The 12,426-nt window shown below is 39.2% G+C and overlaps 1 protein-coding gene across 3 annotated transcripts in view; it reads left to right on the top strand.

Annotated features, from left to right (window-relative positions):
• LOC149022202 (integrin-linked protein kinase 1-like) overlaps positions 1-12,426 on the top strand; it is a 95,780-nt gene that overhangs the window by 57,016 nt on the left and 26,338 nt on the right. The gene's annotated exons all lie outside the window — the stretch shown is intronic.

Raw genomic sequence — 12,426 nt, 5'->3', positions numbered from 1 at the left:
TATGGTTAAATGTGTTTGTTGGAGTCCAGGATCTTATAATCAGCAAACAGCAGAAGGGTTGAAGAAGAAGATAGAAGAAGAAGAGAGAGCCGCAGGCTTCTTACAAACATAAAACCCTGCGATTAGGCTTGCAGTTTCTAATCACAGGCTTACCTTTATTTTATAATGAAGGAATTTCTTTATTAACACTTAACTTTATGTTGACTTGGACACACTACTGCCCTTGATATCAGGGAGCAGTTTTACAAGAAGAAGACATAGCAGAAAAAGTGACATTCCCCCTCTATATGTTTGGTTTGCCCATAGAACACCAGCTTACTTGCAATATATGTAGTAGCCTGATTATCACTGTTAGAAAACAAGCTTTAAATAATCAAAACAACAGTTGAACTTGAACAGAGGAAAGAGAGAAGAAGGAGAGAAGAAGAAGAGAAGAGAGATGAAGAACTAGTAGAAGAGGCTTGTGATTCTAGCTAAGTAGTCTAGAATCATAGAGCCTTTTCATTTATAGCTTCTAATGAATCTAATTCAACTTGAGAGACAAGTAATTGTCTGCTAGAAAAAGGAAACAAAAAATTACAGCTTTAGTAACTTCTTAGCTCCTAGAATAGAAAGTTTTGAAAATAGAAACTATGCTTTTTAAGAACTCCCAAAACTTATGTAGCAAGAATCCTACATTAGAAATAGAAAGTAGAATAACATCAATAGCACAATACTGTTCACATGAACAGTGACAAACAAATTTTACTATTCACATGAACAGTAAGTACTGTGAACAGTAAAATAGCCCAAAGTGCGTATACTTCAACACTTCCCCTCAAGCTGGAGCATACAAATTTCCCATGCCAGCTTGCTACAGATAGACTGAAAACTTGGTCTCAACCGAGCTTTGGTGAACAAATCAGCTAGTTGGTTGGTAGATCTCACAAAAGGAGTCGCTATAAGCTTCTTCTTGATTGCATCACGCACAAACTGACAGTCTACCTCTATTTCGTCCTCTCATGGAACACTGGATTGTTAGCAATGTAAGTGGCTGCCTGATTATCACAAAACATTTTCATAGGGACAAAAACTGGAAATCCCATTTCCTCTAACAATGAACGAAGCCACATCAATTCAGCAGCGGTGTGGGCCATAGCCTATACTCAGCTTTAGCACTAGATCGGGCAATGGTGGATTGTTTCTTACTCTTCTAAGTCACAAGATTTCCACTAAGAAAAGTACAATAACCTGAAGTTGACCTACGATCAATGACGGATCCAGCTCAATCTGCATTAGAAAAGGCGACCAAGTCCATACTCCAATTTGGTCAATAGATGAGCCATTTTCCGAGTGCACTCTTGAGGTACTAAAGTACTCTCATTGCTGCGTCCCAATGGGCCTTCCTAGGAGACTGCATTAACTGACTCAACACACCAACAGAGATAAGAAATATCAGAACGAGTAATAGTAAGATAAATAAGTTTCCCAATAAGACTCCTGTAACGATGGACATCATCTAAGTTTCTAACAAGTCACCATCATCACGTCCTAACTTTAACTGAGGATCCATGGGAATGTCACTAGGTTTAGAAGCATGCTAGTCTCAGTAAAAAATCTAACACATACTTCCTTTGTGACAAACTTACTCCCTATTTACTGCGGATCACTTCAATCACCAATAAATATTGTAAATCACCTAAATCTTTGGTTTGGAAATATTTCTGTAAGTGTGCCTTGACTGTATGGATTGCATCAACATCACTGCTTGGAAGGACAATATCATCAACATAAGCTGCCATAATGACAACACAATCACCCTGCAATCTAACAAACATAGAGTGATCAGAATAACATTGTACAAAACCAAAAGACTCCAAGTCTTCCTAAATTTCTCAAACAAAGCTCGTGGAGATTGTTTGAGTCCATAAATCGCTTTATGAAGCCTACAAACATGAATATTGTCCTCCCCCTAAGCAACATACCCTGGAGGTTGCTCCATGTAAACTTTTTCATGAAGATCACCATATAAGAATGCATCTTTTATGTCAAGCTGAAAAAGAGGCCAATCATAATTCACAGCCAAAGATATCAAAACATGGACAGAATTATATTTTGCCGCAGGAGAAAAAGTCTCAAAATAATCCACACCATATTTTGTGTATAGCCCTTAGCCACCAAGCAGGCCTTAAGCCTTTCAACCGTACCATCAGAATGGTACATAACAATATACCCCCACCGACAATGGACCACAACTTTCCCAGGAGGTAAGTCTACTAAAGATCATGTATGACGAGAATGTAAAGCATCCATTTCCACATCGATGGTGACTTTCCAGCCAGGAATTTTAATAACTTTGGTATGATGGGTTGGAATATGAATGGTGGACATAGACAAAGCAAGGCAATGAAAGCTAGGAGGGAGATGAGACATAGAGACAAAATTGGAAATAGGATAAGTAATGTTAGAGTATAAAATACAAGTATGAGTACCTTTCCTCAAAGCAATTGGTAAGTCATCTGAAGGCGGAGTGGGATCTCCATTAGAAGAATCCGCTGGTGGAGAGGATGAAGGAACATCTATAGGGCTAGCTTCAGGCTCCCCTAAAGGAGAGCCACTAATATTGTTAGGAGGAACTCTACTATCCATAGTATGTTTTGCCAACTTATGTCTCCGTTGATAAACCTGTAGAGGAACATTGCTAGTGGAAGGAAATAAAGAGGGAATAGGAGGAATATCATCCAAAACATAGTTTTCAACATGTACAGATTGACTAGGATAATAAGGAGTGTCTTCAAAAAAGGTCACATCCGCACTTGTAAATTGTTTTCGAAGAACCGGATCATAACAGCGAAAACATTTTTGGGTACGTGAGTACCCAAGAAAAATACACTTAAAAGAATGGGGGGAAAGTTTATCCAAAGGATGTGGTATGTGAACAAAACACACAACCAAAAATTTTGGGTGGAACTAAAAACAGTTCTCTATTGGGAAAAACAATTGGAAAAGGAGATTTTTCAAAAATCAAAGTCATAGGCATTCGGTTAATTAAATGACCAGCAGTCAAACCTGCATCACACCAGTAACTCTTCGGAACATTCATATGAATCAAAATAGTGCGTGCAACCTCCAAGAGGTGACGATTTTTGCGTTCAGCCACTCCATTTTGTTGGGGAGTGAATTAACAACTGGTTTGATGAATCATTCCAAGAGAATCATATAGGTTAGATATATCATGTTGCACATATTCTAAAGCATTAGCAGACCGAAAAATTTTAATAGGAAGAGAAAATTGAGTCCGAATTTCATGAATAAAACTTTTAAATGTAGTTAAGAACTCTATTCGATCCTTTAAAAGATACAACCATGTAAGACAGGAGATATTGTCCACAAAGTGACAAAATATTGAAAACCATGCCTATTACTAATTCTACAAGGATCCCAAATATCGGAATGAACAAGAGAAAATAAGGACTCACTACGAGGGATAGAGCGTGGAGGATAGGTGGCACGATGATGCTTCCCTAACTCACATGCTTCGCAATTTAATTTAGACACTGATTTAAAAGAAGGAAATAAAATTTTTAATTTAGGTAAAGACTGATGGCCTAAATGAAAGTGCCACTGGAGAACATCTACACCATCATCAGAGAGAGCCGCAATAGGGGTAGCATAGTCCAAATGGTAGAGTCCATTCCTTTCACACCCTCCACCAATTGTCTTCCTCGTGTGAAGGTCTTCGAAAACACAAGAAGTGGGAGTAAAAGTCATAAGGTAGTTTAGTGCTTTAGTTAATTAACTAATAGATAATAAGTTAAAAGGAAAGTTAGCAGCATGAAGTATGGATGACAAAGTAAGAGAAGGTGTAGGAGAAACACTTCCAGATCCTAGAATAGGTGTGGACGTCCCATTAGCTATGACAACAGAATTTTTAGTGGTAGATTTAAAAAAAGAGCTGAAAAGTGATGACTTACTAGTCATGTAGGAAGTAGGGCTGCAATTGGGCTGGGCTGGGCTGGGCTGGGCTTTTGCAATCCCAAGCCCAGCCCTTTATGTTCTAATTTGAGCTCATTCCCACCCTAACCCTAGTTCAGGGCCAAGGATTATTGTCCCTGGCCCTAAGCCCTACAGGGCCAAGCCAAGCCCATTCCCGCTCTAATTGGCCCTAATTGGGACGGGTCGGGATGGGTTGGCCCTGATTGGCCCTAGCCCTGGCCCTGACCCTGACCCTGGCTTTGATTAGCCCTGACCTTGATTAGCCCTGATTGACCCTATCCCTGGCCCTAATTAGCCCTGACCCTAATTAGCCTTGTCCCTGGCCCTGATTGACCTATCTTGGCCAAAGCCTTAATTGGTCATATTCTTTGACCTAAAATAACAAATGTAAATTTAAAATAATAATAAAAGCATCATAAGTAAACTAAAAATAAAATTCATGGAAATATAAGATGATTCAAGCTCATACAAAATGATAAAATAGTCAATAAGTTGATAATGTTGCTTTAAACATAAATAAATTCATACTCCATAATTCTATATTGATCTCTGAAAGTCCGCCATTGCATTGATGATGGAAATTGAAAACCTCTCCCATTACTTTGGTGATGGACATTGAAAACCCCTCCCATTGATATCCTTATTCAACAAAAAAAAAAAAACCATATTCAAAACTTTGTTAACAAGTAAATCAACGATAATTTAGTATTGATATTTTTTTCGTAGTTAAAGAAAATTATATTTTAGTTACAAACATAGCTATCTGTTCTTAATATGATGAGAAGTTGGGGTGTAGATTTGTTAGATATTAATTATCTATATACTAGCTTTTATTATTTTTAATATATTATCTCGCCTTATTAAAAAAAAATCAATGATTTTTGGAACTAAAAATGACTTAATTCAAAAAATAAAAATTATCTTAAAAATAATATAAAAAGTGAACTCATAGTCTAATATTATCAAAATGACTTAAAGGTCAAAGTCGAGACTTATAGTTATATCAATGTTAATTTGAAGATTAGGGTAAAAATCTAATACATGATCAGGGTCAAATTGACATTAAGACTAGAGCCAAAATTTGGGTCAGGATCGGGCCAAAATTAGGTGGATGCTTACTACATTGGTAATGAAGATATACTTTATTTTTATTAATTTTTTTACAAAACATGATCATATTTTTAAAATTTGATAGGTGTCAAATGTTCACCCATGTGGATTTAATTAATTCCTCTCCATATGGGTGGAGTTCCAGACTCAAATTAGGGTTAAAATCATGGGCCTAGATCAAGGCCAAGATTAGGGCCAATATCAGGGCAAAGATCAAGGCTAGGATCAGGGCCAAGATCAAGGCTAGGATCAGGGCCAAGATCAAGGCTAGGATCAGGGCCAAGATCAAGGTCAGAATCAGAGCCAAGATCAGGATCAGAATCAGGGCCAAAATCAGGGCCAAAATCAGGGCCAAGATCAAGGCCAAAATCAGGGCTAGAATCAGGGCCAATATTAGGGCCAAAATTAGGGACGGGCCGGGATGGGCTGGGCGGGCCAGAGAGCAATCCCAGGCCAGCCCTTGGCCCTAATTCAGGGCCAGAATATTTTGACCCTAACCTGCCCTTAGGGCCAAAATCTTTAGCCCTATTCGGGCTCAGGGCGGGCTTAGGGCGGGTCAGGGCCGTCAGGGCCAAACTTGCACCCCTAGTGGGAAGAGGACCTTGAATCGATGATCCAAGGGTTGGGAGTAGAAGTGAGAATTGCAATGTTACTTGCATGAGAAAGTGTGGCGGCAGAAGTACTAGTGGATGTGGAAACCCCAGTCTCAATATTTTGTACTCGGCGATGGATTTGGCTTACATCATCTCTTAGAGTCTTAGACAAGTCTCCTGAAGAAGATCCAGAACCACTATCGTTGTTTGCTACAATATCAGTACCACTATCAGAAACGTCATGATTGGCAAGATGCTTGGCCCACTCTGGCTTTCCATGTTTGGCGCAACAAGCTTCCACTAAGTGCCCTGTTTTACCGTGATGAGTACAAAGTCAAGATATCTTATTAGACAATTGAACACCACGACCACGCCCCCTTCTACGAGAGGTAGTGAAGGCTGAATTTTCTCCTTTAGAACTTTTTTCTGGAGTCTCCCTTCAGGCAAGGCAATATGTTGAAGTTTAGAATATGTTTCACTAATGTTAGGAACATGCTCACCAAGAAGAAGATGTCCTTTGACAGATTTCAGTTCAAGGTTCAATCCTACAAGAAACTTGGACACAAAAAATTCATTTCGTTGAGCCTTAAGCTTCTCTATATTTGTGGTGAGAGGTTGAAAGACATTCAACTCCTCCATCATGCCTTTAAAGGAGTTGTAATAATCTTGCAGAGACTTTTCAGCTTGCTAAAATTGAAATAGCTTTTCATAAATACTAAAAATCCGAGTCATATTTTTTTTATCTTGGGAATAGGTCTCTTGCAAGTCATCCCATATTCCTTTTGCAGTCTTATGGAACATAACATTCGTTGCAATATCAGGTTCCATACTATTCCACATCTAAATTTTGATGATTGCATCATCTTGGATCCAACTAAAATAGGATTTGTCAGTCTCAGCAGGAGGTTCATCCTTAATGAACTTAAGCTTACCTTTTGGAAGTATGTACACCCGAACTGCTTGTGACCGCAACAAGTAATTAGAACTACCTTTGAGCTTGATAGATGTAATTTGAATGTTTACATGATCTCCTTGAGATCCTTTAGATTCAGCCGTACTCATGGTTGAGTCACGTGTAAGTGAAGACATTAAACTGAGGTAGATATCACTCAAATCAGTTTTCCAAAACTTGAAGCAAAATGAGCAAAAAAAAAAAATAAAAATAAAAATAAAAATAAAAATAAAAAATAAAAAATCCCGCAACCTTAGGACCAAATAAGAGAAAAAAAAAGTTTGCAAAGTGCAGCAAAAAAGATGTAATGAAGGTAGGTAGAAAACAGTATTTAATCTATGTTTTGAAACATGTAAAAGTAAGGTAATAGGTAGAGAAGATCAATTCACATGAATAAAAATAAAAATAAAAATAAAAATAAAAAATCCCGCAACCTTAGGACCAAATAAGAGAAAAAAAAAGTTTGCAAAGTGCAGCAAAAAAGAGGTAATGAAGGTAGATAGAAAACAGTATTTAATCTATGTTTTGAAACATGTAAAAGTAAGGTAATAGGCAAGGTAAAAATTTCGATCGAAATGAACATTTCGACCGAAACTGAATACTTTTTTCCTGATTCTTTAAAACTCAATTTTGAGCTTCAAATGCACTCAAATTGATTTGGATTTTTGCATACTAGCTTATTTCAAGCATAATAAACACTATAAAACTACTAGTTTACTAAAAAATTACTGAAAATGTAACATCCAACCTTTCAAGTATATAATAGTACATTAGTACATGAATCAGAGAAGAAGCTTGAATGTTATTACTTACAAGTTTATTCTATTCAAGCCTCAAGGTCTCCCTCTTCCGTCTGCACCCCATACAAATGACAATACAACTCCTATGATGTTTGCCCCCGCCCCATATAGTTTTGGACATAGTCAAGAACTGCACCTCTGTATGTGGCCTCATCCACATGCATAAGATTCCCTAACGGTGGGAAGTTGTAAATCTCCAAAGGAACTGGTGGTGGTGGGCCTTGTGGCTATGGAATAGTGTGGAAGATCTGCTCAACAAATGAAAGAGCACCCTGCCCCTGGCTCTCAGGAGAAGGATAAGGATACTGATAAGGTCGCAGTGGCTGACTTCGATAATCGACAGTGGGAGGGACACCATAAGCTCCATAGGCCGCTCCATAACCATAAGGCTCCAGTCGTGGTTGACTGGCCTGACCCTGAATCTGATAGCCAAGAGGGACACCATATGGTCCTTACCATAAGTCGACTCGGTAGAACCAATACTCTCCACAGCAGTATCATATGAGGACTCTGCAGGCCTATGCCATCTGGATCCTCTGGAGGTGGAGGAGTCTCTAGCATCATCAATGCTCATCGATCTTATAGATCCCACCAAGCTCTCGGCATCGGATGGACGGTAGGACCCATATGATGGCGTGTCCTCTGTGCTCCAGCCGTGCTGTCTTCCCTTCCCCTTCCTCGAATATGTAGAGGAAACATTTTTGCCTCGAGATGCAGCTCCAGTATGGTCTGAATCCTGTGTCGCGTGGGTGAACTGACTCTCTCCTGGGAATCTCGATGGTTGTCCTCCCCCCTTTGACTCTCACGTACTGCTGGTGGTGGTGGTTTGTCCCTAGGAGCAGATGAATCCTGATCACGAGGTCCCACACCCTCCTCATCCCCTCCATCATCACCGTCATCATCACCACCATCGTCGTCATCACCGGAGGCCTGAGTCACCTCATCCTCAGTGTCGGACCAGAAAATCAAATCCTCACTCTGGGTGGATGCACTAGGGTGTGGCACGAAGGCACGGGCGGGCTCTGCATGTGGCATCCCCTCCTGGGCCATGAAGTCCCCCATATCAACCCCCATCTCCTCTGCAATCTGACTATTGGGAAGACCTCCATCCTCATCCAGCAATCCGTCTCCACTATCCCTGATCCAGTCAACTATTGGGTTATCATCATCATCCATCTCAAATATGTCGGCCAACTCGATATTGGTGCTCTCTTTATCCATCCCCTGTCTAATATGATCCTCTCTCAGTCTCATATTATAGTGTAGGTAGACAAGGTCCTCTAGACGCTTCACACCCAATCGGTTGCGCCTCTTCGAGTGAATGAGGCTGAAGGTGCTCCAATTTCGCTCACAACCAGTGGCAGAACATGTTTGGGAGAGCACTTTGCTTGCAATCCTACTCAAGTTGTGTGAATCACGTCCAAATTGCAACCACCACTCAGCTGCAACAAACATAGACTCAAAGTCATTTTAATACTTAAATAACTAAATTAAAGATATAATATAATAATTAAATGTATAATGAAATAAATGAATGAACTTACCCGAAGGGGCGGTTTCCCGTCCCGATATGGCCACAGCACGACCGAAGCTCCCAGTGGCATCCCTAAAAGCCTTTATCTAATATATAAAGAGAAAAAACAATAACTAGTTACTAGGTTAATGACTTAGTTTAAAACTACGAATTGTGAATATCAAATGATTATAATCACTATCTCACCTCCATAAGGATGACTGCTTGTTTAGCTATATCCGGTTCGAACTTCTCCACTACAGTTTGGACAGCATCCATCAAATCTTGCCTCATCCCAAGTGTCCTTGTAATGGTACTTGGGATTTAAATAGTATGCTGTGTAAGAAAAAGTATGTCATAAAAGGGAATAGTTAATGCTTAATAGTGTGATAACATAATGAAAATTAAATTAAATACTAGACTTAACAACTCATCAGCCTTATGCAATGGATGCTGCAACATAGACTCCCATCTACTGTTGATGATTTGAAGGACTTTCTTGTTGCCGCGTGGGTGGACCTGAGCAACTTGCTGCTTCATCCTATCTACTGCAGCAAATATGTGTCCTAGAGTAGGTTTTCTTTGCTGATCTACCATCCTCAACACATTCACCACATGCTCAAGCATCTTCACCACTATCCTCACATTGTGCCAGAAAGTCTCATCAAGGATAGTCAACGGAGCTCTCCTTCCTCCCACTAATGAAGAACCCTCCCAGTTAAACCACTCCTCTGATGCAAACATTCTCCTAAGGCCATTCTTCCTACTCTCAAAGCTCTGCAGTGCTATCCAATTAGTAGCAAATCTGGTTATGCCTGGCCTCACTAACTCACCCTAACACTTTTCCCTCATCATCCTTAATGCATAGTTGTGGTTATATATGAAGGTGCTAACATGTCGAGCTTGGTCCACTGTATTCTTCACAAGCTTGACCTTTCCAATCTCCTTCAACATTAAGTCAATGCAGTGAGCAACACAAGGAGTCCAAAAGAGCCTATATCTGTCCATCCATCAAGGCATCAAGCCATCAATACAAAGTTATAAAGTGTACATGTATATGTGTAATGTAAATATATGTATTTACAAATGAAAATTAATACTATATGTTTAGACTTTAGATACCTGGAGTTCTCCTGCATCTTCAACCCATCTTTCTTGTAGTTTGAGCCATTATCAGTCACAATTTGAACTACATTTTCCACTCCAACCTCCTTCACCACTTGCTTCAGTAATTTGTAAATGTATTTTGCATCCTTCTTCTCACCGGATGCATCTACTGACTTGAGGAACACTGTCCTCCAATCACAATTCAACATGAAATTGATGATGGACTGTCTAGTGGGACCAGTCCAACCATCAGCCATCAGAGTCACTCCATAATGATTCCACATGGGCTTTAATCCCTTAATGTACTCATTTATATCCTCTTTATGCTTAGGCAAATACACATTATATATCTCATATGGAGTGGGGCTTTGTACACCACTCCCAGCCCTGCCTATTTGCTCAATCATATCTCTGTAGTAGGGCCCCTGGGCTGTATGTGTTGGAACACTATGGTAATGCGCCCATTTGGAGAAAGCCATCCCCACTTTCTCCTTCACACTCCCCCATAAGTGCTTCAACTTTCTCTGTTTATGCTCAGGCCTCGCAAATAGGGCCGGATCATTGCGAAGAATCTCAAGATCTTGATTTGTAGGATGTGCTGAGGAAGCTCGACCCCCTGTAGGGGCCCGTGGGATAGGAGCCTCCTACCTCACACTCTGAGACCTCCTCATAGGGACTTGGGAGCCACCTGTGCCTCCCATACCTACTGGCTCTCTAGAGGACCCACAACCCAGACCCCTCTGTTGCCTCCTCATGTCATCAATCCTCTGTTGCTCCCTACTCATCATCATCGCCCTGCTCAGCTGATCGGCCTCTGGATCGGGTTCACTGTCTCCTGGCTCATCCCTACCATAACCCTCAGGATCTGGAAGGTCATCTAAGCAGGCATCCTCGAACTCATCCCTCTGTGTTCTCTTCTCTTTCCTCTTTTGCTATGTACCACTAATATATGAGGCCATTGCCCTCTTGACCTCTACAGGCACCTTTGGGCACCCTGTTACATCCCTGTTGCCACCAGCTAGATGCACCTTCAATCTAATGGCCCCACCTCCTCCTATTTGTTTCTCAGTAATTACACTCGCTCTTCCTCTTATCAGCTGTCAGTGGCCTCCCATGATCCCAAGCTATGTCTGACATCTTTAAAATAGAGTGCCTGATACAAGAAACACACACTAAGTATCTTGAAAAGCTCCACAATATGCTCCAAAAATGACATACATGCTTCTAATAATAACCTCCTATTTTTAAATATAAAAAAATATATGTATAACTATATAAGTATTTTTTAATATATAAATAATTTTAAAATATATAAAATACACACTATCTTAAAAATATCCACAACATGCTCAAAAAATTGCATACATGCTTCCACTAATACTTTCCTATTTTTAAATTTAAAACATAAATTAATTATTTTTTTAATATTTAAATATATTTTTTTAATTATTTAAATATATAATATATACAGTAAAATTACATAATTAACAGAAAAAAAAATTAATTCAACACCATCACAGCAATATGGTGTCTCAACTCTCACATACATTCATTTGAAGCTTATACATGTACTATACATAAACATTTTTAACAATATACATAATTTAGTAAATAATTTTTAATAACAGAAAAATAAAAAAAATAGTAGGAAGAATCAAAAAATAATTTTGACACTACAAATTCATAGATCAACACTCTAAAGTAAACATATATAAATTTGGAAGCAATCTAACATGATTTAAGGCACAAATGAAACAAAAATCAAAAAATGAGGAAGTTGGTTACTCACCTTGCAAGATTTGAGAAAATGCACAAATGGAGGAGCAAATCAAGTGTTTGAAGGAAATGAATGACTAGAAATTAGGTGTAGAATGGGATGAAAGCAAGAGAAATCAGCAAAAATTTCAAAATGAGGTTGAAATGCAGAGGGCGATATCGCTCGAAATGTCGAAACAGCGTCGAAATGTCGAAAATGACTCGATTTTGGGTATTTTATAACTTGTAGAAGTTTCGTTTCGGCCCAATATGGTATCGGGCCGAAATATCGACTCGTATCGACCGAAATTTCGGTCGATACGAAACGATATGGATACATTTTGTGCCTACTACTACATTTCGTTTCGATTTGGATTTTTGCAGGTATTTCGATCGAAATTTTGACCATTTCGATCGAATTTTCTTCCATGGTAATAGGTAGAGAAGATCAATTCACATGAATACTGATCTAACAGTCCATAATATACAGCATTGGGTGGCTGCACACCAAAGAAAACAGAAAAAAAAAAAAAAAAAAAAGAACTTCGGAAGAGAATATTGAGAACAACACTGTTTTGATTCATAAAATCTCGGATACCATGTCAGAAAACAAGCTTTAAA

The sequence above is a fragment of the Hakea prostrata genome, chromosome 3 (assembly GCF_041222555.1).
Source record: "Hakea prostrata isolate BN-2017 chromosome 3, UWA_Hpros_2, whole genome shotgun sequence".
NCBI classification, from domain to species: Eukaryota; Viridiplantae; Streptophyta; class Magnoliopsida; order Proteales; family Proteaceae; genus Hakea; species Hakea prostrata.
This window is presented reverse-complemented; position numbering and strand designations above follow the sequence as displayed.